General features: G+C 51.5%; 1 protein-coding gene across 6 annotated transcripts in view; it reads right to left on the bottom strand.

The window, feature by feature from the left end:
- Positions 1-23,084, bottom strand: part of UBR4 (ubiquitin protein ligase E3 component n-recognin 4) — a 2,945,062-nt gene that overhangs the window by 1,115,939 nt on the left and 1,806,039 nt on the right. The gene's annotated exons all lie outside the window — the stretch shown is intronic.

Genomic DNA, 23,084 nt, shown 5'->3' with positions numbered 1-23,084 from the left:
CGAGCAGCCCTGAACATCTCGAAAAAGTGACCATATCTCCACTGCCAGAGGAAAAGCCCACTGGCTCGCTGTCCGAGAAAGGATACTCTTCAAAACATTGTCGACCACGCACAAGTGCCTCTCAAACACAGCTCCTCAATACCTATCCCGGAAAATTGAACGTTTCAAATCCCCCAGACCAGTGAGAGCTGCCCAGGAACACCGGCTTGTCCTACCAAAGGTGAAAAGGGGGAGAGCAGGAGGGGTCAGCACGTCCTCCCGCATGAACTGAGAACAGAATCTACCTACCGTCCCTTTCGTAAGGCCCTAAAAACCTGACTTTTTGTATAGGGGCCGCCTGATACCCACACTACACCGGAACTATAATGTGGCCTGCCCTAAAAACTGATGCGTTTCTCCTGACTCCAGAAGTATTGCTATGCCCTTGCTTTAACCCCATTTCCTCCTTACTCCTGATGTGTTGGGTCCTGTCCCCTTACGTACTGTTATGCGTTTCTGGTCAAGATAAATGTAACCGGTTGGAAACAGCGCTCCGATGCCCTCGGGCGGTCTACAAAAGCAAATAAATATATAAGAGTACCATTTACTCTAAAAGGGCTATACTATGGGATTTTGCCTTGTCCTTTGCCAATCATGTCTTCTGGAATTGTTCCTGGTCTCTTAGGGCTTGATTTGTCATATGTGCTAAGTCTTTTTCCCGGGGAAAGCTTCAGCTTTCCCAGACAATGAGGTGGTATGCGTCTGTGGCCGGATGCGAGGGCTGGGACTGACTGTTGCTGGGAAGATGGTGTCCCTGATTGACCAGACCCTGCCAGGTTGAATGGTGCCGATTCTTACTATTGTTGAGGTCGGGGCGACAGCAGCTCAAGTATGGAATGAAAAGACTCTTGTAGCCATCCAACAGACTGTTGTTGGAGCCAAGACCCCTTTGAAGATACGCATCTCGCTGAAAACCTGCAGCTCGTCTTTGCCAGCAAAGTCTTCTTATACCACCAAAGCAAAGCCCTCCTTCTTTGCCTATCTCCAGAAGGCCTTCAGTGCTTCAACCCGTGGACCAGTGGTAACAACCAGTCCCTTGAAAGCCTTCAGAAGGGTCCTAGAACCACCTTGTGGCCTGACCAGCTTCCTCCTCGGCTATCTCACTACATCGGTCGCTGTCCTGCGTTTGGGGCTGGGACTCCGCAGACCCTCGACTTGACGAACAAGTGGCCTCCCCTGCAGTTGCAGCTCTCCAGCACGAAGAGGGGTGTTTCTTTCTGCCATGATGGTCAGCTTCCACTTTATCGCTCTGGCTGTTAGGAAGGATTTTCTTTTTGCAACTTGCCCTCCATAGATTTCTATGGAACTCCATGCTTTGCTTTTTTTGTTGCTAAATCTCTGTTGATTTTTGCCAAACAAGTAACAAACAACCGTTCCCCAACCAACCCTCCTCACCCGCCCAACTCTTGCCAATCGTCCACTGGGTCCCTTCCCCTCGCTTGTACCTGTCCATTGTATGCCGAGTTGTGCCTCTTGGCGGACAGCAACCTTGCACGTTACCAAAAAAGGTAACATGAACAACCATTCCTATGCCCTCCCCTCTGCCCCACCTCACCCCCCCTCCCCAATCACTGTCCAGCTCAGTCCTTGCCAAATGCCTGCCGGTTCCTTTCCCCTGGCTCATGGCTGTCCATGGTCTTCCTGGTTGCGCCTCTTGGCAGACAGCACCTTTGCACATTATGCCCTCCACCTCCCTGGTACACTGATTCGACCGGTGCTTCAGGGAGGCAGATCGTCGGGAGAAGTTTGTAAATTTCTTCAGAAGCAAGGCTCCATGCAAGTCCTTTGTCCTCAAACAAACTCCCATTTCTCCTCCGCATGTCTGGCACTATCCGCTGTTCTGTGGCTACCCATTGCTGCATGCCAGCTAACCACTGTGCTAAACACAGGGTCCTGCACACTCTTCCAAGCTATTGCTAACCTACGTTTTGTCGGCAGCAGTAAAAAGGCTCCATCTTTTTCTTCTGGGTTCCCAGTTTCCCCCTGGGTACCAACCCCAGTAGGCACATCTTGGGGGAACAATCTAGCTGGCCGCCCACTAAGGCGTTAATCCTCGCCACCACCTCCTTCCAACAGACCTGTATTATCGAGCATGCCCATACCATGTGTCAGTAACCAGCTGTGCTTGCATCTGGGGGGATGGCGTGGGTGGTCTGGGTGCATCATATTTAGTTTTTTTAGCGGTTAGATGGACTCTGTGCAGGAAGTTAAACTCTATCAACTTAAAGCATGTGTTCCTGGATATCTTGCTATTATACATGCACATTTTCTCCCACTTCACACTCCATCTCTCTCTCCCCCACTTATTTTGTGTCTTAAGCCCTGGTAGGGGCCTGCTATCCTGTAATGCCATGTACAACATCGATACAGGCCGCCTGTCGTCCCCGATGGTGAGAAGAGAGTGTAGAATCGGAATAGTCAGTAGCTCGTTGGGTATTGTGTCCCATTTGCCTGCAAGCACATTGGTTAACCTGGCGTAGCTTAAGAACTGCCCCCCGGGCATCCTAAACTTCCTGGCTCATGCATCAATGTAATTAAATTCCCTGCCTTAAAGAGGTCGCCCAGCACCCGGAAACCCCTTTGTGTACATTTTGCGTCCCCCATGTCCTGTATTATCCCGGCCACGTCAGCATCGGCCCCCCTGAGGTATCTCAGGGCTGTAGCCGTCTCCTAGTTGTAGCTTAGTGCAGGTCCTTTTCCATGCCTGCCTCACCACTGTACTCTGGAGCCTTCTGCTTCCTTTCCCACCATAGCACTTAAACCCCTGTATAATGCCTCTTGTGTTCTACCAGCAGCTGTCGGTACAGCCCTCCTCCTCCCATGGCCCATCTGGTGGCATGCTGTAATTGGGCCGCCAAGAAATATAGCTCAAGGGAGGACCAGCCCCCCTTCCCATATCTCCTGCGTAATGTGTCCAGCAACGCCCTGTACAGTTTCCCACCCACAGTAGGTCTGTGATTTTGCGGTCTAGTATCTTAAAGAACGTGGCCTTTGAAATGCAAGGGATATTTGCAAACAAGTAAAGCAATCTGGGGAGTATCAGCATCTTACAGATCAGATTTGCCCATTAGGGGCAGTCTATTCCAGAAAGCAATCCTATCTATCCCCATGAGCGCCCTGCCGACATACTGGAAGGTATCTGCAATGGATTGATGAATCTGAACACCCAGATAGTGGAACGATTCGTCTTCCCAGCGCAACCCAACCTCTGGCAGGTCCTGTACTGCCCTACCCTGCAGAGAGCCCAGCAGGAACACCAGTGATTTTTCTACGTTCACTAAGAAAACCCGTGAAAACATTCATTTTCTGCAACACCTCCATTATGTAATGGATATGTACCCTAGGGCTAAGCACATACAACAAGACAACATCAGCGTATAAGGAGATGATATGTTGCTGACCTCCTACCCAGATTCCGGCATCATGGAACTGTGCCTGGAAGATCCATGCAATAGGCTCCAGTGCTAGGGCAAACAGGATGGGTGACAGCGGGCAGCCCTGCCGCGTTCCCCACCCCAGTTGACAACTATGCGAGACCAGCCTTCCTGCCTCTACTCGCTCCCTGGGTTCCTGGTTTAGCAGCCAGGTCAATTTCAGCATATTTGGCTAAATCCCATTTCTCTCCAAGACTCAGAAAAGTCACATCCAAGTAACAGAGTCAAAGGCCTTAACTGCCATTTTCATGGTCTCGATGGAAAAGAGGGGTGACCTTCTTGTGGAGTCTGGCCAATAGCACCTTACCCAGTATTTTGGAGTCTATAATTAGCAGCTATATGGGCCGGTAGGATACGCTGCAATGCAGGACCCTTCCTGGTTTGAGAAGTACGCCAAGGATGGCCTCCCGCATGGTTGCCAGACGGCTCCCTTTCTGGAAGGGCCACTCAGAGTTGCCGGAGATGAGGGACTAGTAAGTCTGCATGTGTATTGCAAAGTTCGGCCAGGAGGCCGTCACTTCCAAGGCGTCTTCCTGCTCCACAGCGACTATTGCCCATCTAATAGGACCTTTTCTAAATTAAATATTAATTGTATTGATTTAAGTCACCCATAGGCTACTGACATCACCTTAGCTTTGGTGCACATTTTTGATACACCACTTTAGTAAAAAGGATACTATTGTCATACAACCAGTTACTGTTCTGTGATAAATTGTGTTTTATGTTGTTGTGTTTTTGCAAACGGGTCAAAAAAACTTTTTGATGTGTTATGGAATAAAACAGGATATATTTTTGTAATTCTGACCCCTTCATCTTTTTATATATGCTGAAAAAGATGATTGTTTAAACCCACTCAGTGCTTGGCTAAATCTCCAACCTTTAGTGCGACATCGATAGGTAGCTCGCTGTGGAACCCCTCTTTACATAAACTCGCACTCCTTCTTGGTGCTTGCCAGGTGGAATGGGACTAGGACACACGTCCTCCAGAATGGACCAGTGCCACAGGGACTCAACTTCTAGGGAGAGCGACGAAGAGCGCGTCCCGCTCTGCTTACCGGATGTAGAACATGGTGGTGGTGTTGTCCGTTAAGATCCTCATCGCCTTCCCCTTCAAGACATTGATGTGAAGGTGTGCGACTGTCTGGTGTGGGCCCTTCAGCCCTTCCAGAGAGGCATCTGTGGCGACTGTGGCCCGGTACGATGGGATCTAAAAAAAAGCTCCTTGTATCAGATGTGGGCGCTCTCCTCACCACTATAGAGCTTGCTGGAAGCACCTGGTTGAGGACAATATTTTCCATCCAAGAGCCTGCGACTTGCAACCACTGTGCATCCAGGAACTCTTGAAGAGGTTTCCATCTGGAGCCTGCAAAATGGAACGAGGTGGATGCAGGAGGAAATGATGCCCGACAGTGACTTGATGGTTCGTACTGTCATGGATTGCGCCGACAGGCGTTGTACCTTACCCAGGATGGCAGACACCCTCTCCTTCAAGGGTGTAGCCAGACATGCAAGTGTATTGAGAGAGGCGCCCAGGAACAGGAGCATTCTACATTGGCTCCACGCATGACTTCGGATAGTTTTTTTTTTTATATCTGTTTATTGTTTCCATAACGAGCACATCTCAACATTCAACAAACCATCAAGGTCGTCACATGACAGAAACAGCATTACAGTCCCTGAGAGCATTTCACAGTGAGCACAATGGTATTACGGACGGTCCGGGGGACCAGAGTTGCAGGACATGAGTCACATGAAGCGTTATGGAATACCGTAGATCATCAGGGCCTATAACTCCAAGTAATCATCCGTTTCCTTCCCATTTCCCCCAAACCTTCTGAAACCTCCTAGGGCATCTTCTGGCCGTGTAGATTCGTTTTTCCAGGGACGCACATCTGTCCACCTCGTTGGTCCATCGGTTTAAACACACTTTCTCTGCCGAACCCCAAGTCGCAGCCGTTTGCCTCTTCCCCACTCCCAGTGCCACAGCCAGGAATGTCTTCTCGTGTTTGATAAAGTCCACCTCCCCCCCACATATCCATCAATGCCAGTTTCCCGTCCTGTGGAACCGGCGACCCCAAGACTCAGATTTTATGACTACATCTCCCACAGAAGCACTTGAGTATATCACAACTCCACACCATGTGAAAGAAGGTGCCTTCCGCTCTTTTGCATCTCAGACACTCCCCACTGTCCACTACCCCCCCCCCCCCCTATCAGGCCATCGCTGTGCACGAGTATTATGATTGGTGTAGAATTTTGGAGTTGGATCAATAGTAGCCTGGCGTCAATACCAATATCTCGTGGACACATTAGTGCCTCCACCCATTCCATGGATTCAAGTGGGCCCAGGTCCCTTTCCCATTTCCCTTTTAGCCTAGCCAGTTATTGGGTTCCGAAGGAGTTGAGCACCTGATATATAGTGTAGAAGTGACCTTGGTAGAGATGCGGTCTGGGAAGACAATCTCGAGGGGGGAACATTTGGGAACCTCTCCCAGGTCAGGGGACGGCATTAATGGCATGTGTTAATTGTAAGTGTCTGTAATATTCGCAAGGTTGTATCCCAAACTTCTCTTGCAGAGCCTCAAGGTTCAGGAGGTGTCCATCCTGCACAACGCCTTCAAGCGTGCATATCCAGTGTCCCGCCCAAGTCTTGAAGTGCCCCATCTTTTGGATTTCAGGGAGGTACCTATTGTGCCACAAAGGTTGCTCTAGTGTTGGTCACGCACCCCACCCGATGTGCCGCTGGACATCTTGGAAGATGTGTAGTGTCATCCTTGACATACCCGCCACCCTTTTGTTCTTGCTATAAAGTATCTGAAGGGATGTGGTTGGGCCTGCTCTGTTCATCTCAGCCCCAATACGTGGCAGCACAGGGTCCCTGTGAAGCCATTCATTCACCACTCCTGTTTGTGCTGCCCAATAATAGATGTGGAGACATGGGAGACCAATACCTCCCACCCACACCGAGCGTTGCAGTGTTTTAAGGGCGTTGCAAGGTTGTTTCCCTCCCCATAACAACCACCGAAGGATACTGTCTATTGATGTAAACATCGTTTGGGGATGGAGAGTGGGGCATTCTGAAGGACGTATAGAAATCTCAGGAGTGTCAACATCTTGAACAGAGCCGCTTTAGCCAGTAGTGTTAAGGGGAGGGACCGCCAGTTGGACACGTCAGCCGCAAATCTGTCAATCACAGGTTGTAGTTGAAGACTGAGCCGGAGGAAGTCATCCAGGGCCGAGCTAATGTGTATGCCGAGATAGTCAAAGCCCAGGATCGAGACCGAGTATGGGCATCACGATTGCAGCATCTCCCCCATTGAGCGGGAAAAATACAGTTTCCTGTTTGTTCACTCAGAGCTCCCCGCTTTTTTGGTACTCGGAAGAATATGGGACACTACCAGGGCAAGAGATTGTTGGGTTACTAAGAATGTCATCTGCGTACAATGAGACCTGATCCTTCCTTCCCCAAGGCCACGAAAAACCAGTCCAGTCCATTGGTCCTGGTGGACAAAGCATTCCATCAATCCCAATAATCTATTAGCAAGGATCCATGCAAGAAGCTGGGCTTCTCCATTAATTAATGATATAGGCCTGTAGGAGGCACAGAGTTCTGGGGGTTTCCCTGATTTAGGGATAACTACTATGCATGTCCACCTAAGGTCCGAGGGGAGTTGTCCCTGTTCCTTGCATTGTAGGAACATGCGATGCATGTGTTCCGTCACCGCTCCCCCAGTTGCTTCCAAGTCTCTACCGAGAAGCCATTGGGTCCAGGTGTTTTCCTGGATTGGAGTTGAGACAGTGCGGCTACGACTACCTTCCATGATCTCGGCCTCGAGATCCCTCGCCTGCAATTTTGAGAGACAGAGGACTTCAATCAAATCTAAGAAGTCTAGGCCATCTATTTCAGTCAACCTCGCTTGGGGCGGGGGTTAGGGGGGTGTAGAGGTTTTCATAGAAGGTGGCAAATGCCTCTGCGATATCGGAGTCCTCAGTTACTAATTCCTGTACCTGCCCCTTGCTTTTGTCTCACCTTTCCAGCCAAGCCAGGGTTTTGCCCACTTTTCCCCTGTCTTGTATATTTGGCTTCGGACAGACCAATGGCCGGTCCTTGCGTTATATAAGGCTGTGTTCCTTAAGACCTCCTGTGCTGTGAATATGGCCTCTTGGGAGGGCCAGGTCCCCAATTACAGAAGCAGTTGCTCTTTCCTAGACACCTGCTTCTTTGCTTCTACAATTTCTTGAGTGTGTTGCCGGCGGTGGGCTGACAAAAGGAAATAGCCTCCCCCAGAGGACAGTCTTATAGGCCTCCCACTGTGTGATTGGGCAGTTTGCCAATCCCTCTTTGAGGTGAAAATATTCTGTTTTATGAGAAAGGCCCACCATTATCTCAGGTATTCCTAGATAGTACGCGTTCATTCGCCTGTGAAATGCAGCGGGGTATATTCATTAAGCATGAACAAAAGAAGAAAAAGGAATGCGCTCATCGTTCTGTGAGCCGCCTCTATTGCAACTTTCTAAAGAACCCCACAGCATTTCACGTGCAATACACAAGACGCCCGTCTGGAGAACTGAGGACGAGCGAGATGCAAGTAAGAGGCATGACGGGCGAATGGAGAGAGTTAACTGCCCGATCCAAGGGGTATGCACAGGACGTGTATTATTATTGAAAAGAGGCCGCTATCATGGCTTGTACTGACGCCGTCTATGCAGACCCAAACTTAAGTTGAACCATTACCAAGCCTGGGTACAGTCAAATGGGCTCAGGTCTTGGGTCTACAGTTCGTTCCTATACATAGACCGTCGGACAGAGTAATAACGGCTCATGTCCCAGGGCACAAATCCGCTCCCATACACGGGCCGATTGGACAGAGTAATAACTGGTTTGGCATTACAGATATATCCATCCAGACATGGTCTTCGGGTCGCTAACCGCAGGATACGTCGTTTATGTTGAGATCTCAGCAACGGCTGGGTATTACTTATATCTCCCATTTGTTTGCTTTCACATAGGGAAGAGCGCACACAAGAGAATAATATAATTCTCCCAGGGTCTGGCTTTCCCATGTCTGAGGATCTCCTGGCAGAGGGTTTTCCTTGTTGGACCCGCCGTGGTTGCTGCAGGCACGGTAAGATAAGTGTGGCACAAGCGCATTGAGGAGCACCCTAGTGAGAGGATATAACTGATTCCCCCTGTGCTGGCTTCTACCTAGTGGTATCCAGAAACTGAATACCACAGAAACAAGGTGGCATATTTCATAAACAGACAACACCAGAAGACGAGTGTGTTTTGTTAGCCTCCATCTTGTGATTTTCATTATTCTAAAATAGGGGTGCCCCCTTGTCTGGTGGTACAGATTGGGGGTCAACTGGGTAAAGAGTAGGAGTGGGATTTTGCCTCACCCTTTCTTCTACAGGCTCAGCCAAGAATCAGTCAGGTCGGCCGAGCATTTAGGATCTGTTCCACTGTTTTGAACCACCTCCAAGATCATAGTTGGAGGTGAGTACAATCCATGTAATAATGCAAGATTTACATGCACAAATTATATGTGCCTTTACTATGAAGAAATGAGGATGGCAAGAACCAAGGTGGTAGGTAATAGGTCTCAAGGTTTTATTTTGTAGATGATGTCTCCCATTCCATGTACACTGAAGCGAGGCAAAATGAGTGCTTCCGTCCTGAAGAAGGTTGATAAAATCAAAGGGCACACTATGAAGCCCACAGAAAACCAACTGAAACACATGACTATAAACATCTGTTGCAGAACAGATAGACGCACAGATATGAAAGGGGTGTAAAAAATGTATTTTTAAATCATTTGTTAAATGGTCACATATATTCTGAGACTTGAACATAATGCTGTTAAGTTATATATGCGATGAAGGAATGAGTATGTCTGATGGAATGTCGCGAATGGAGTCTGGATTTGTACTGTGATGTATGCACTATTTTTGTAAATCTATGTTGGTTCAGTACCACTAAATGAGTCGTCTGGCCAAAAAGAAACTCCCCCACGAGGGGCATGTCCAGTAGCATATTCTGGAAATTTGGGGAGAAGCCAGAGGTTTTTGAGATAGGCTTGTCTTCTTGACATTACTGCCAACCCCATGGAACGGCCAACGCAGGCTACCTTCTTCCCATCCTCCACCAGCCAGGTAAGCCCATCTCTCATTTCACCTTCGGGGATGTATTGCGTAGCCTGCTCTAGGGCTTCCCATAAAGCAAAAGAATATTTTGCAAATTCACATGCCACATTGGTGGCTTTCAGCACCATGCTGCCAGAAGTAAAGACCATCTTGGCCATTGCGTCCAACCGTTTACCCTCCCTGTCCGGAGGCAGATTCGAAGTTGATGCCATAGGTCTGGTGACGATTGTGGATTCCTGCATAACAAGCCCTTCTGGAGAAGGGTGAAAAGCCAGTAAAGATGGACCTCCTCTTGACGGCCTGTACTTTCCCGTAAAAATAGAGTTGACCAGGGGAATGTAGCAGGGATGTTGCCACAAGGAGGCTAGAGGGTCTGCAATTGCGGTAAGTGGCATGTCATGCTCGGTCACAGGACCTTCATCTAGGATGTCCGTCAATTCGTAGCCCTTAACAGGTGCTGAACAGGACTTCAAACCTAGGGTGTCTAGTACCCTTTCTACTAAGGTCCTAAATTTAGCATGTGTGTGTGTGTGTCGGGCTGACCCTGCTGAAATTCAACATCTGGAGACGTGTCCAAGCCGCTGGCATCGTGCAATCCTTGGGCTAATGCCAACAGGTCTGCTTGGTTGTAGAAAAACAAAAAATCAAACACCTCCCGCCCATGTATCGGCACTGAAAATTGTTGCCATGGACTTGAAAAATCCAGACCTGAAGAGCAGGATGAAAGGGTCCATTGCAGATAGTCAGCACCAAGGATTTTTCTTTCGTCGCTGATGGAACGGCCGTTCAGGGCTTGGGTATTACTGTGATGTCGGAAATGTGAGACTGTCAACGTTCTTTATGAGGAACGGGCGTCAATGGTTTATGCGCCTTTTTCGGCATCGAGCCCGAAGGCTTCTCTGACGTTGATGGCATCGACGGTTTGGCATGTGTGGTGTTGGAAGTGCCGAGCACCGCTTTTGCAGCCGAGGCTTGTTGTTCAGGGGTGCGTGGAGGTTGACGGGGGAGGGGGGGTACACGCACCAGCAGCAGCTTGTGTTTTAAACATGTCCAACATTTCATTTTGAAACTTTCCCACTCTTCTCAAGTGATAGGCCCATCTGAGGGCTTTACCTTTTTCCAACGACAAGTTGGACTCGTGTCGATGTTGCCTCTTTTTCTTACGCGATGAAGCCGAGGAAGAGTGGCTCCTCGAGTGGGACAGCTTTTTAGCCTTCCGCCGATACTTTTTCTCCTCCTTTTCGGGGGTGGACCCTTCTGTCTCAGCTAAGGAGGACCGGCCGAGCAACCACGCCGGGGCACTTGGGTAAGGGCGGCCCAAAGCAAGTTTGGCAGCCCTCTCATGAATGGATTTCTAATATATCTTGGAGCAGGACGCACATCCCTCCGTGTCATGACCCGTACCCAGACAAATGTTGCACAGGTCGGGCACTGTCATTTTGGAATGGCAGTCGGTGCACCTTTTAAAGCCCAAAATCCAGTGAGTGGACATTGCGGACAAGGTTTTAGGAAATAAAATTATGCTTTTTTTGTCAAAACTCTGAGTTGAAGACTCAATGTCATGTTCCTGAAGCAGCGTGTGGAAAAAAGAAACTGGGAGGTATGGGGCATAGTGATGTGGTATATATACCACGCCTGACGTCCTGCCCGGAGCAGAGAATCGAGCATTGAGCAAGCCGGATTGACGATCGAGTGAGGTCCACTATGCCCCCTGTCGAGAAGTTTCCGAGCAGCAGAGCTGGATGAGAAGATCTATCAGATGAGGAATCTGCGGGAGAAAAGCAAACCATTGAAAAAGGAATTCTGGCCTAACAGTGAAAAAAAGAAAATGGAGGGCTTTCAAGGGACCTGTTACATAGAGACTGAATATAGGCAGTTGCAAAAAGCACAGAGATGTCAAGGTTGCTCTGGTCCGGCGCACTGAAGGCAAATGTACTCTAGATATGCTGAGAATTGTAACTGCAATGTACCTCGGTGCTTAAAGGCAAATGTAAACCGCACAGATGGGATCCGGGGGATGAGTGTAGTAAATTACAGGGGAAATAAGGTTCAACCATGAATAGGTAAACATAGTAACAGAGGGGGAGGGAAAGGGCAAGTGCATAGGAACTCCAATCTATATGCAAGCATTTGTCCAGGTTTTGCTCTTAAAAAGTAAAGCTTCTAGCTGGGAAAGGAACACTTCAGCATGCTGTTTTACAGCTACATGGAAAGAGGCATAAAATATCAATATTAGAATATTAATTTCCTCAAATAATGTCCTGCTCATTTGCTGTCACACAGGAAACATCCACTTGAAATCATAGTAGAGAGAAGGTTGGGTACTGGTCTCCATCATTTTTTCATTTATTTTTTATTACATTTTTCCAGAACAAGTCCATACGAGACAGAAAACCGAAAACAATTCAATGTAAATATACAAAAAAGGAACAAGTTACTTACCTGTAACTGTTGTTCTCCAGGATGAGTCTGGCATGGATTCACATGCTCATGAATATTCCCCGTCGTGAGGCTGGGAATCCTCGGTAAAGAAAAATCAGTATCAGTTTTGTTTATGATCTGTCTTTCGTAGTAGTAACCAATCACTGATCTCTGCGTCATACTGACCACAGCCAATGACTGCCATCTCCCCAAGCCCCGCCTCTGGCAGCCATATTCAGATTTGGTAGCACGTGAAGTGGCAATATGACCAAGTGAAGAGCCGCAGAGGGGTAGGCGGGAGGGTTCTCATGTGAATCCATGCCAGACCCATGCTGGAGAACAACAGTTACAGGTTTAACTTGTTCCTTCTCCAGCATGCTCATGAATAAATGAATACATAGCAGTACACACATGCACAACCACAGGAGGTGGCAACAGGCTCAACATTAAGCATCTCTTACCTTCTCACCAGGCTCACCTTAGGCGAACAGGTTGCGCAGCACTGCTTGGCCGACCCTGGACTCCTCCCTGGAATCCCGATCGACGCAGTAGAATTTCGTGAAGGTGTGCGTCGACCTCCACTTAGCAGCCCTGCAGCTGTCCAGCAGAGGCACACCAGATAGGAACGCCGTGGTAGCTGCGATCGCTCTGGTGGAATGGGCTCTCGGACGGCCGGGCAGCGGTCGGTTCGCCAACCGATGACAGTAAATGATACAGCCGCAGAGCCTTCTGGAAATGGAAGCCTTTGAGAGAGCCTTCCCCTGATTGACAGGTCCAAAGTTCACAAAAAGTTGTGACGTCTTCCGAAAACTCTTCGTGCGGTCCACGTAGAACTTCAGCGCTCGAGCCACATCCAGCGAGTGCAAAGTCCTTTCAGCCGGCGACGAAGGTGACTGGAAGAAAACAGGCAACACCAAGGGTTCGTTGAGGTGGAAGTCCGACGGCACCTTGGGCATGAAGGAGGAGTGCGTCCTGAGAACTACCCTCGTGTCGTGAAAAGTCAAGTACGGGGGGTTGCAGGAAAGGGCCTGGATCTCTCCCACCCGTCGTGCGGAGGTGATGGCCACAAGAAACGCTTTTTTCCACGACAAGAACTTCAACAGAGTGCAGAGGCTCGAACGGAGGTCTCATGAGCTTGGTCAGCACCACGTTGAGCTCCGGGGCCGGGGCCTTCACCGGCGGGAACGATCTGAACAGTCCCTTCATGAAGTCTTTCACCAGACGATGAGACCACAAAGACGTCCGTCCCGTGGTTCTGGTGTATCGGGAGATCACGGCAAGATGAATCTTGATGGACGCGTGCGCCAGTCCAGCCTTGGCCAGAGTCAGAAGGTACGGCAGTACCTGGGGAGCCGTAATCCGTAGAGGGTTAATCTTCTGTGCGTGGCACCAGACAGAGAACCTCTTCCATTTGTGTCCATAGCATTTAAGAGTTGAGGACGCCCTGGCCTTTGCAAGAACCTCTCTGCAGTCGGCCGGTATGTCGTAACCTCCAAACTCTAACGCTGCAGGAGCCAGGCCTGCAAGTTCAGCGACTTCGGGTCGTGATGGAGGATGGCGCCTCCTTCCCTGGAGAGAAGATCCGCGTCCACTGGCAGCTTGATTGACGGGGACGCTGACAAGTCCAGAAGGTCCAGGAACCATATCTGCCTCGGCCACGCAGGTGCGACAAGGATCATCCTGCACCGTGACCTCTTGAGCTGGTTGATGAGCCGGATCAGCAACGGCAATGGAGGGAACGCGTATAGAAACGGGCCCTCCCAGGGGAATGAGAAAGCATCGCCCATGCTCCTCGGCTGGGGAAACCTGCTGGCAAACCTCCGGCACTTGGAGTTTGTCGCTGTCGCGAACAGATCGATCTGGGGTGTGCCCCACCTTCGGAAGAGGCGGTCCACTAGATCCTGTCGGAGTTCCCACTCGTGGCACTAGCGCAGCTCTCTGCTGAGCGAGTCGGCGATGGTGTCTTTTATTCCTGCCAGATGAAACGGCACCAGAAACATCCCTTGGGCGACGGCCCAATGCCACAGATCCTGCGCCTCCTTGGACAGGGCTGGGGATCTGGTACCGCCTTGCTTCTTGATGTAGAACATGGTGGTGGTGTTGTCGGTGAAGATCCTCACCACCTTTCCCTTGAGGGACGGAAGAAAGGACCTGAGGGCCCAAAACACTGCCCAGAGCTCCAGGACGTTGATATGGAGGGACTCGTGCAGATTTTCTGTATGCCCCCATGCCCGCCGTCAGATGCGCGCGGGTGCCCCACCACCGGATCGCTCGTCGGAAGATCTTGTCGAGTGTGATCCTGTCCTCGAAGCTGCCTGTCGTCTGAATCCAGCGAGCGTCCAGGAACTCCTGTAACGGGCGCATCCGATGCCTGCACAGGCGGATGAGATAAATGCAAGAAGACATCATTCCGAAGAGGGTTTTGATGGACCTCACCCTGGCCGCGTCCGCAACCAGCATCCGCTGCACCTTGCCCAAGATGGCCCTCGTCCTTTCCTCTGACGGAGAGGCCAGAAGCGCCACTGTGTCGAGTTTCGCTCCCAGAAACAGTGCGTCTTGCGCGGGCACCAGGTGGGACTTGGCGTAGTTTATGGAGAATCCCAGGTCCGTGAGTAGTTCGACGGTCCTCGCCGTGTGCTCCGCGGCGAGTTCCCTCGTCTTTGCTCGGGTGAGCCAGTCGTCCAGGTAGGGGTAGACGTGGATCCCCTCCAGGCGCAGCTGCGCCGCCACCGGTGCGAGGCACTTGGTGAACACCCTGGGTGCCGACCTCAATCCGAAGTGAAGGGCTCTGAACTGGTAGTGACGCTCTTGGACCACGAATCTGAGAAACTTTTGGTGTCCCTTTAGGATGGGGATATGGAAGTAAGCATCCTCCAAATCCAACGACGACAGGAAATCGCCCTCCTCCAGCTGACCCAGGACGTGCTGGAGGGTGACCATCCGGAACTTCTGTGCCTTGATGAATTTGTTCAGTCATCGTAGGTCCAGGATGGGACGCCATCCTCCTGTCTTCTTCTTCACGAGGAAGTATCTTGAGTAAATTCCGGAGCCCCGAAGCCTCTTTGGGACGAGCTCGATGGCGCCTTTCCTGAGCATCGCCTTTACCTCCAAGAGAAGTTGAGGGACGTGATGTTCCTTCCTGGCCATGGGGGGGGGGGGCGCGTGGGCACTTCTTTAGAAACTCGAGCGCGTGACCCTGGGCCAGGGCGTCCAGCACCCAACGGTCGGTGGAGATGGACTCCCACACGCTGAGGAAGTTCGCCAGCCGGCCTCCCACCGGGATGCTTCGGTGGGGGCCCGAACCCACGGCCGGTTCAGTCCTGCTTCGACGAGGCTTTGCCGCCTTGTCCTCCCTGGCGACGACGGCGGGGTCCGCCCGACTTGCCTCGTCCCCTGTAGGCTTCCTGTGACGACGAACGGGCCACTTGACGATAGGTGGAATATCCGCCACTGGAACCTTTGGAGGCACCCTGCTTGCCTCCGGCGCTCCGAAAGGGCGGCCGTCGTTGCTGGAGAACACCAAGAGCCCGGGCTGTCTCCGTGTCCGTCTTGATGGCTTGTAGGGAATCGTCCACTGTTTTCCCAAACAGGTTGCTCCCGTCGAACGGCATGTCCAAAACTCTGGTCTGCACGTCCTGCCGGAAGTCCGTTGCCTTGAGCCATCCACGCCGTCTAAGGCACACGCCGTTGCCCAACTGGCGAAACCCAATGTCAGCGATGTCCGTCGCTATCGTAATGGCGTGGTCTGACGCCACTTCTCCTTCCTGCAAGATCTCTAGGGCCTCCACCCTCTTGTCTGGTAGGAAGTCCAGCAGGGGGGCGATTTTGTACCACAACTCCCTGTCGTAGCAGGCTACGATAGCCAAGGCGTTGGCAGCCTTAATCGTCATCGCTGCCGATGAGATGACTCTGCGTCCCATCGTGTCCAATTTCTTTCCCTCGCCGTCCGGGGGGAGGTTGACGTAGAGGCCGAAGCCCCCCCCCCGCTTTCTTCCTGGCCGCCGCGAAGACGACCGAGTCCGGTATCGGCTGTGCCCGAAGGCTCAAGGGGGCCGCGTCTGGGACCCGGTACTTCTTCTCGTACCGATCCCTTCTTGCAGACGTTGTGGATGGGTTCTTGAGGAGGGCGAGGCCCTCATCCCAGATATCGTCCAGTAGAGGTACAGCGAGGACCGTCTTCCTCTTGGTCTCGTGCCGTTGATAAAGGAAACCTTCCTTCTTCTCTTCCGGGCAGAGCTGGAAAAGCTCGGATGCCCTGGCGATCATGGCATGAAACGATCCAATCTTGTCGGGCGGGGAAGCCCGGGGAGGAGGCGACGACGGGAGATCCTTGTCGTAAACCTCGTCGTCTGTACCCGTCGCGGCCATGTCCGTCCCCGTATCATCCCCACAGGTCGTGGACGGGGAGGAGGGCTGGGCAGGGCGCGATGGTTAAAAAGGAGGTGGAGGATGAATCCTTCCGTTAGGAGGAGGGCTCCCAGAAGGGCCTGGCTCCGGGTCCCCCGTCGGGAGCGGTTCCTCCGTTGGTGGTAACGGCAATCTCGTCCTCATCTCCGAGCATAAGGACTATATAGCCAACAAAATGGCCGCCGAGTTGTCTTGCGGCACTGATTGAGGGGATTCCGACGGGCGGTCAGGAGCCTCGTCGGCACCCTCGACGTTATCGTCGTCTCCGACGTTGGGGTCCCTCCCGACGGGCTGGTCTTCGATCAGCTCCTCTTCAGAGGTTGAGGCCGAATCCACGACGACCTCCTGCCCCCCCCCCTTTTTCTTCTCCGTCAGAGGTTTCACGGGGGTCCTGTCGATCGGCATGAAAGAGGACTCCCTCCGCGGTGGCAGGGAGACTCTGGGCCCCGAGGTCTCCTCCACTGGTGTAGCCTCCACAGGCTGAGCCAGGGCCGCCGCAACTGTCTCGATAGAGGCCTTGGCAGGGTGGATCAAGGCCTTCACCACCTTGGGTGTGCTCACCGCCTTCTCCTTGGGGGCAGGGTCACCGCCTCGCTCGCCCTCCGATGGGGCCTTCGAGCTCGACCGGGGTCTCTCCAGGAGCTTTGCCGGGTGCTCGGCCTTCCTCTTACCCGAGCCAGGCTTGTGGTTGATGGCACCGGGGAGGACGCGCCCTGCCTGGAAACCGTAGAGCCCGACCGTTCGGCGCTCCCGGTGCCAGCGGACTCGCGGTGGTTGGCCTTCTGTTGGGTCCCCATCGCCGGGGCGCCCTCAAAGGTCTTAGAAGACCGCTCAGACTTCTTCTTTTTCTCGCCTGACGGGCTCTTCCCTTCCAGCCAGTTGGCGAGACGCAGCTGGCGGCCCTTCATGGTCCGCTCCGACATATTTCTGCAAAACGCACAGTCCTACTCCACGTGCGTCTTGTCCTCATGCAGGCCGTAGAGGCAAAGGGAGTGTTTGTCCTCCTTAAAGACATTCTGAAGCTGGCATCCAGGGCAGACCCTGCACAGCTTTCTGGGCGTCGAGCTTCCTTTCTCCTGGGCCATGTCCGAGATGGGCCTGAGAAACTTCTGGAGTCCTCCAAAAGCGTGGCTCGACAAAATCTTCACCCTTGAGGGGCGTAGAAGAATCCGACACGGGTCCCCGTTGATCGGATAAAGAAACGGTGGAGCTTGAGGCTCTTTTGACCCAAAAAAGAGAACATTTTCCTATGAAAAAGCGCAAAAAAAACGCACTAAAGCTCGAGAGCAATAGCACGAGGATCCCAACACTTGAACGTGCGGTAAAAATCTGAAGATGGCTGCCAGAGGCGGGGCTTAGGGAGATGGCAGTCATTGGCTGTGGTCAGTATGACGCAGAGATCAGTGATTGGTTACTAACACGAAAGACAGATCAGAAACAAAACTGATACTGATTTTTCTTTACCGAGGATTCCCAGCCTGACGACGGGGAATATTCATGAGCATGTGAATCCATGCCAGACCCTATGCTGGAGAAATACAATTACGGTGAGTAATGTATTCCTTCTGAGGCTTGTGGAATCTGCTTAGATCACATGCTGTGCATAGATTAGCGAGCAGTACCTGAAGAAGGAGGTGGGATGTGAGAAGGGTCATGAGCAAATAGGTGTCTTAGAACCGCTTGTCCCACTTGTGTATCTGCCTTGGAATGGGCGTCAATGCAGTAATGCTGAGTAAAAGTGTGAATAGAGCTCCAAGTAGCTGCTTTGCAAATGGTGTCAAGGGGTACATTTGCAATGAAAGCCAGAGTGGCCCCAATGCCTCTAGTAGAGTGGGCTCTTGGCATTAAAGGCAGAGTTCTTTCAGAGAGTGAGTAACACAGCTGGATACAGTTAATAATCCACTTCGAGATGGCACCTTTAGTGACGCGATCCCCCTCTCTGCCTTTAGCTACAGAGACAAACAGTTGATCTGTTTTCCTTAGCGGTCTGGTTTTATTTATATAGTAGAGGACCACCCTACGCACATCTAGGGTGTGTAGTTTCACACCAGCCGAGCTTTGAGGGTCCTGGAAGAAAGCCGGAAGCTCGATTGACTGGTTTACGTGGAATTTAGATATAAATTTAGGTGAGAACCTAGGTTGTGTGCGTAAAACCAGTTTGTCTTTATGGACCGTAAAGAAGGGATCCTGCACTGACAGAGCCTGAATTTCACTGACCCTTCTTATACATGTAATAGCTACTAAGAAGGCCGTTTTATAAGCCAGGTGTTTGAGACTGCTTTTATGCATGGGCTCGAAAGAGGGTCCGATGTGTTTAGATAGCACCACATTAAGGTCCCACCCTGGTGGTGGGTTTGAAATAGGAGGGTGAAGTCTCTTTACTCCTTCCATGAAGGCTTTAACTACTGGTACTTTCCACCACGAGACCTTGTTATGGGAAGTGGTGTATGCCGACAGGGCTGCCAGGTGTACTTTCAGTGAGTTCAAAACCAATCCTGCGTCTAGCAGGTGGAGCATGTATGTAACGATAGTGGAAGGAGTGCAATCAACTGGGTTGATTTGTCTACTCTGGCACCAGATAACAAATCTCTTCCACTTGTCAAAGTAACAGTGCCTTGTGTTTGGTTTCCTAGATTCCTTTAGGATGTCCATACACCTCTGTGGTAAATTGAGATGTCCAAACTCTATGACCTCAGGAGCCATGCTGCCAGGTTCATTGAGTTGGGTTGCTGGTGCACTGTTTGACCTTGGTGCTGGGACAGTAGGTTGTACCAGGCTGGAAGTTTGATGGGCTCGCACACCGCCATCCTGCGGAGGTGTGGGAACCACGGTTGTCTTGCCCACATGGGAGCAACTATGACGAGCGTCATTGACTCTCTGTTCATCTTGTTCACCACCTTCCTGATGAGGAGTTGGTGGAAAAGCGTACGCAAACATCCCTGACCAGTTCATCCACAGGGCGTTCCCCTGGGAGTCTGGTTGGGAGAACCTGGATGCAAATCCTGGGCATTGTCTGTTTTCGCTTGTGGCGAATAAGTCTATAGTAGGGAAACCCCACCGAGAGAAGATATCTTCTAGACCTCTCTGTGTAGAACCCATTCGTGTTCCTCTGGTAGGGAGTCTCTGCTCAGAGCATCCGCTAGGGAATTGAGCTCCCCTGGAACATGTTGTGATGACATGAAGATGTTCCGTCTGAGTGCCCATATACAGATTTTCTGGGCAAGCTTGGACAGATTTGGCGAATGAGTCCCTCCTTGCTTGTTCAGGTAGAACATGGCTGTTGTGCTGTCCGTCCGGATTTGCACTGACAGGTTTAGTAGGTGGGGCTCGAACGCTTGAAGCGCTCTGAATACTGCCAGAAGCTCCAGCAGGTTGATGTGGTTCTTGGCCACTGAGGGAGACCAGAGACCCTGAGCTGTGTGGTGGAGATGGTGAGCTCCCCACCCCGTCAGACAGGCATTGGTAGTGACTACTGCCTGTACTTCGGGATCGTAAAAGGGTTTTCCCGTGCAAGATTCTCTCTTGTCCACCAGTGAAGGCTTTGTATTAGTGTTGGCGAAACGACCACTAGATCGTCCCACTGACCACTTGCCTGAGACCACTGTTTCGCCAACCATTCCTGCATGGGACGCATGCGCAGGCGCACGTGGGGGACCAGGTAAATACATGACGCCATCATGCCCAGTAAACGCATTGCTTTGCGTACCGTTATCTGGTGACCGGACTGATATTGCGGAATTTGCAGTAGTATATTCCGAATTCTTTCCTCTGAAGGAAAGGTCAACCCCTCTTGAGTATCTAGGATTGCTCCTATGAACTGTTTGGAGGTGCTTGGCACCAGACTTGACTTTTTCTCGTTGATAGAGAAGCCTAATTCGTGGAGGAGGTCGATAGTCCTTTGAATGTTTGTCCTGCAAATTACTGGGGTTTCCCCCGTTATGAGCCAGTCGTCCAGATAAGGGTACACCGGGATTGCCTCCCTTTGTAGGTGTGCAGCCGCCACCGCCAGTACCTTGGTGAATACCCTTGGTGCCGAAGCTATCCCGAAGGGCAGTACCTTGAATTGGTAGTGCCGACTGTCCACCTTCAAATGCAAGTACCTTCTGTACGCTGGGAACATGGAAATATGAAAATAGGCATCTTTCATATCCAAGGTTGCCATGTAATCCCCTTTTTTAGGGGGGGGGGATTACCTCTTGTATCGTAGTCATACGAAACTTTTGGGGCTTGACATACTTGTTGGCAGGCCGTAAGTCCAATAATCGGCGCATTGTCAAATCTTTTTTTGGCACAAGGAAGTAAGTTGAATAAATACCGTTGTTTACCTGGTGTCCCGGGACGAGTTCTATTGCGTCCTTTTCTAGTAGAATGGCGATCTCCTCGAGGAGAATCTTCTGATGTTCTAAAGAGTGTACTCTTTGTCGTGGAGGATGGTTCCGGGGACGCTGCAGTAGTTCTATACAGTACCCTGAGGATACTGTTGACAGCACCCATCTGTCTGATGTGATCCCTTCCCAAGCCTGGGTGAAGTTGGAAATGCGTCCCCCAACTGGGGTTGCGTGAGAAGGGACCCTGAACTGAGCGTCACTGCTTTGGTGGAGGCGTGCCGCCTCCTTTGCTGGGGCTGCCTCTGCCTTTACCACGTCCTCTCCTATTACCCCTGCCGTAACCCTGGGTAGACTGTTGGCTGTTCCACTGTGTACCCTGCCCCTGGGAATAGTTAGATCCTCTCTGGGAATTTTGGCCGCGTGGGCGACGAAAATTACTATTCCCTCTCTGGTTAGGGGGTTTATTGGTTAACTGGCCAAGGGACTTGAGTGTCTCGTATTCGTCCTTGGCATTCTTCAGTGCGTCCTCGACCGCCTTAACAAACAACAGATCGGCTTCCACCGGTTTGGATAGGGATAGTCTGGGCAACAGGCCTCCTTTCTCCCACTAACTCCTCTGCAAAGCCCCTCTCCTCCTGTACACCGTAGGTGTCAATATGGAAGTGTTCTGCTACACGTGCGAGAACCTCGTTCAGGAGGGGTTGGTTATTGACAGGGGAGTCGGTAACCGGGGCTTCCTTTTCTACCGGGGAATCTACGCTGTAGGTTTCAGGGTCTTCCTCTTCCTGGTTCCCATAGTAGCCCGTCCCGGTTCGCTCTTCTACCATGCCCAAATCTTGGTCCTCACCAAAGGAAGTCTCTCCTTGATACAGCGAGTATGGCCGTGAGTATGGTTGTACCTCGAATGGGTCTGTAGACCTCATAGGTGTCTCAAACCGGGGCTTCTTACTCGGGGGGGAATAGGATCATTAGAGCCTGAAGGTGTAGCCCCTTGTGGATCATAAGAAAGGAAGTGGTCTGGATTTTTATCGTAAAAGTCTGCCAAGGAAGACATCCTTGACATGACCCTATCTATGTCATCACTGGACCATTTTTTGGAACTGGGAATGACTCTCTCAGAAAGTTTAGGAGATTTATCTTGAGTAGATTTGCTCTCTGAAATATCAGCAGACCTGGTCTTGTCTGCCTGCTTCGAAGGAGAGGAGTGTTTTACAGGTGTGGAAGAGTGCAGAGGCTGCTTCTTCTGCTGTTTTCCCCCCTCCCCATGAGTGGAAAAGTGTTTTCCCTGTCCTTTAGTGGCTCCGGAGGTTTTCAACGCCTGGCGTCGAGGGTAGGGGGTAGAGTCCCTGTCCTTCGAACGTGGGGCCGTGCTGATCTTGTCTGCGGGCTCTGACTCCTGGATTGCAGCCTGGGGGTGGAAGTCGTCTTCGTCCTCCGACGATCGAACTTCCGTTAGCCTAGGGAGCGAGGCACAATTGGCAAGAGTGGATGATTGCCTGGAGTCATGCGGCGATCTCGAACGCCCAGAGGACACCAATTCGGACCGTTCTGTTTGTGCCTCTTTCCGAGCACTCGACATCGTCGAGTCTCGGTTGGACTTCGTGTGTTTAGTGTGGGTGGTGTGTGAAGCGCCTGTGTCGCCGTGGGTCTTCCCCATAGCCGCCCTGTCGGACGACCTTCCGAGGTCGGGGACCTGCGCTCGGCTGTCTTTTGACGCCGTAATGCCCTCGCCGTCCGAAAGCACGGCGTCGCTGCCATCGCTGAAGGCACGCTCCGCTGCCATGGCCGCCTGCCTGGCGTGGTGGGCCCAACGATTCGTCGAACGGTCCTTAAGTGTCTTAGGTTTAAACCTACTACACGCTCAGCAGTTAGCTTCGGGGTGGTCCCTCGGCAAGCAGAGATTGCACGTGGCGTGCCTGTCGACCCAAGGGAATTTGCGATTGCACTTGGGGCAGAATTGAAAAGGGGTACCCTCCATACGCACCTTGAGGCAGCGGGCTGTTAAGTGTAGGAAATGTATAAGGTGTACCTATATACCAAGAGTGTAGAGTATGTCCAACCCCCCACTCTCTCTACTTGCAGGGCAGAGGCCTTCCAAGGCCTGGGCCGAGGCCAGAGGCCTTCGGAGGCCCAAATCCGTCGTGCAGCAGCCGACGGTCGATTTCTTCTCCAGCCGGCGTCGAGTGTCGAAGTTCGACGTTGGGATGGGGAAGGATGTCAATAAATCAATATTTTAGCAAAAGTATGGCTAAGGCCAGGGGACTCCGCAAAATGCTTCCGACCAGTATGGAGGAAAAAAACAATCTGAGGA

This window comes from Ambystoma mexicanum, chromosome 8, assembly GCF_040938575.1.
Source record: "Ambystoma mexicanum isolate Mex_15411 chromosome 8, UKY_AmexF1_1, whole genome shotgun sequence".
Classification (NCBI taxonomy): Eukaryota; Metazoa; Chordata; class Amphibia; order Caudata; family Ambystomatidae; genus Ambystoma; species Ambystoma mexicanum.
The sequence above is the reverse complement of the archived record's forward strand: the minus strand, read 5'-3'. Positions and strand labels throughout refer to the sequence as shown.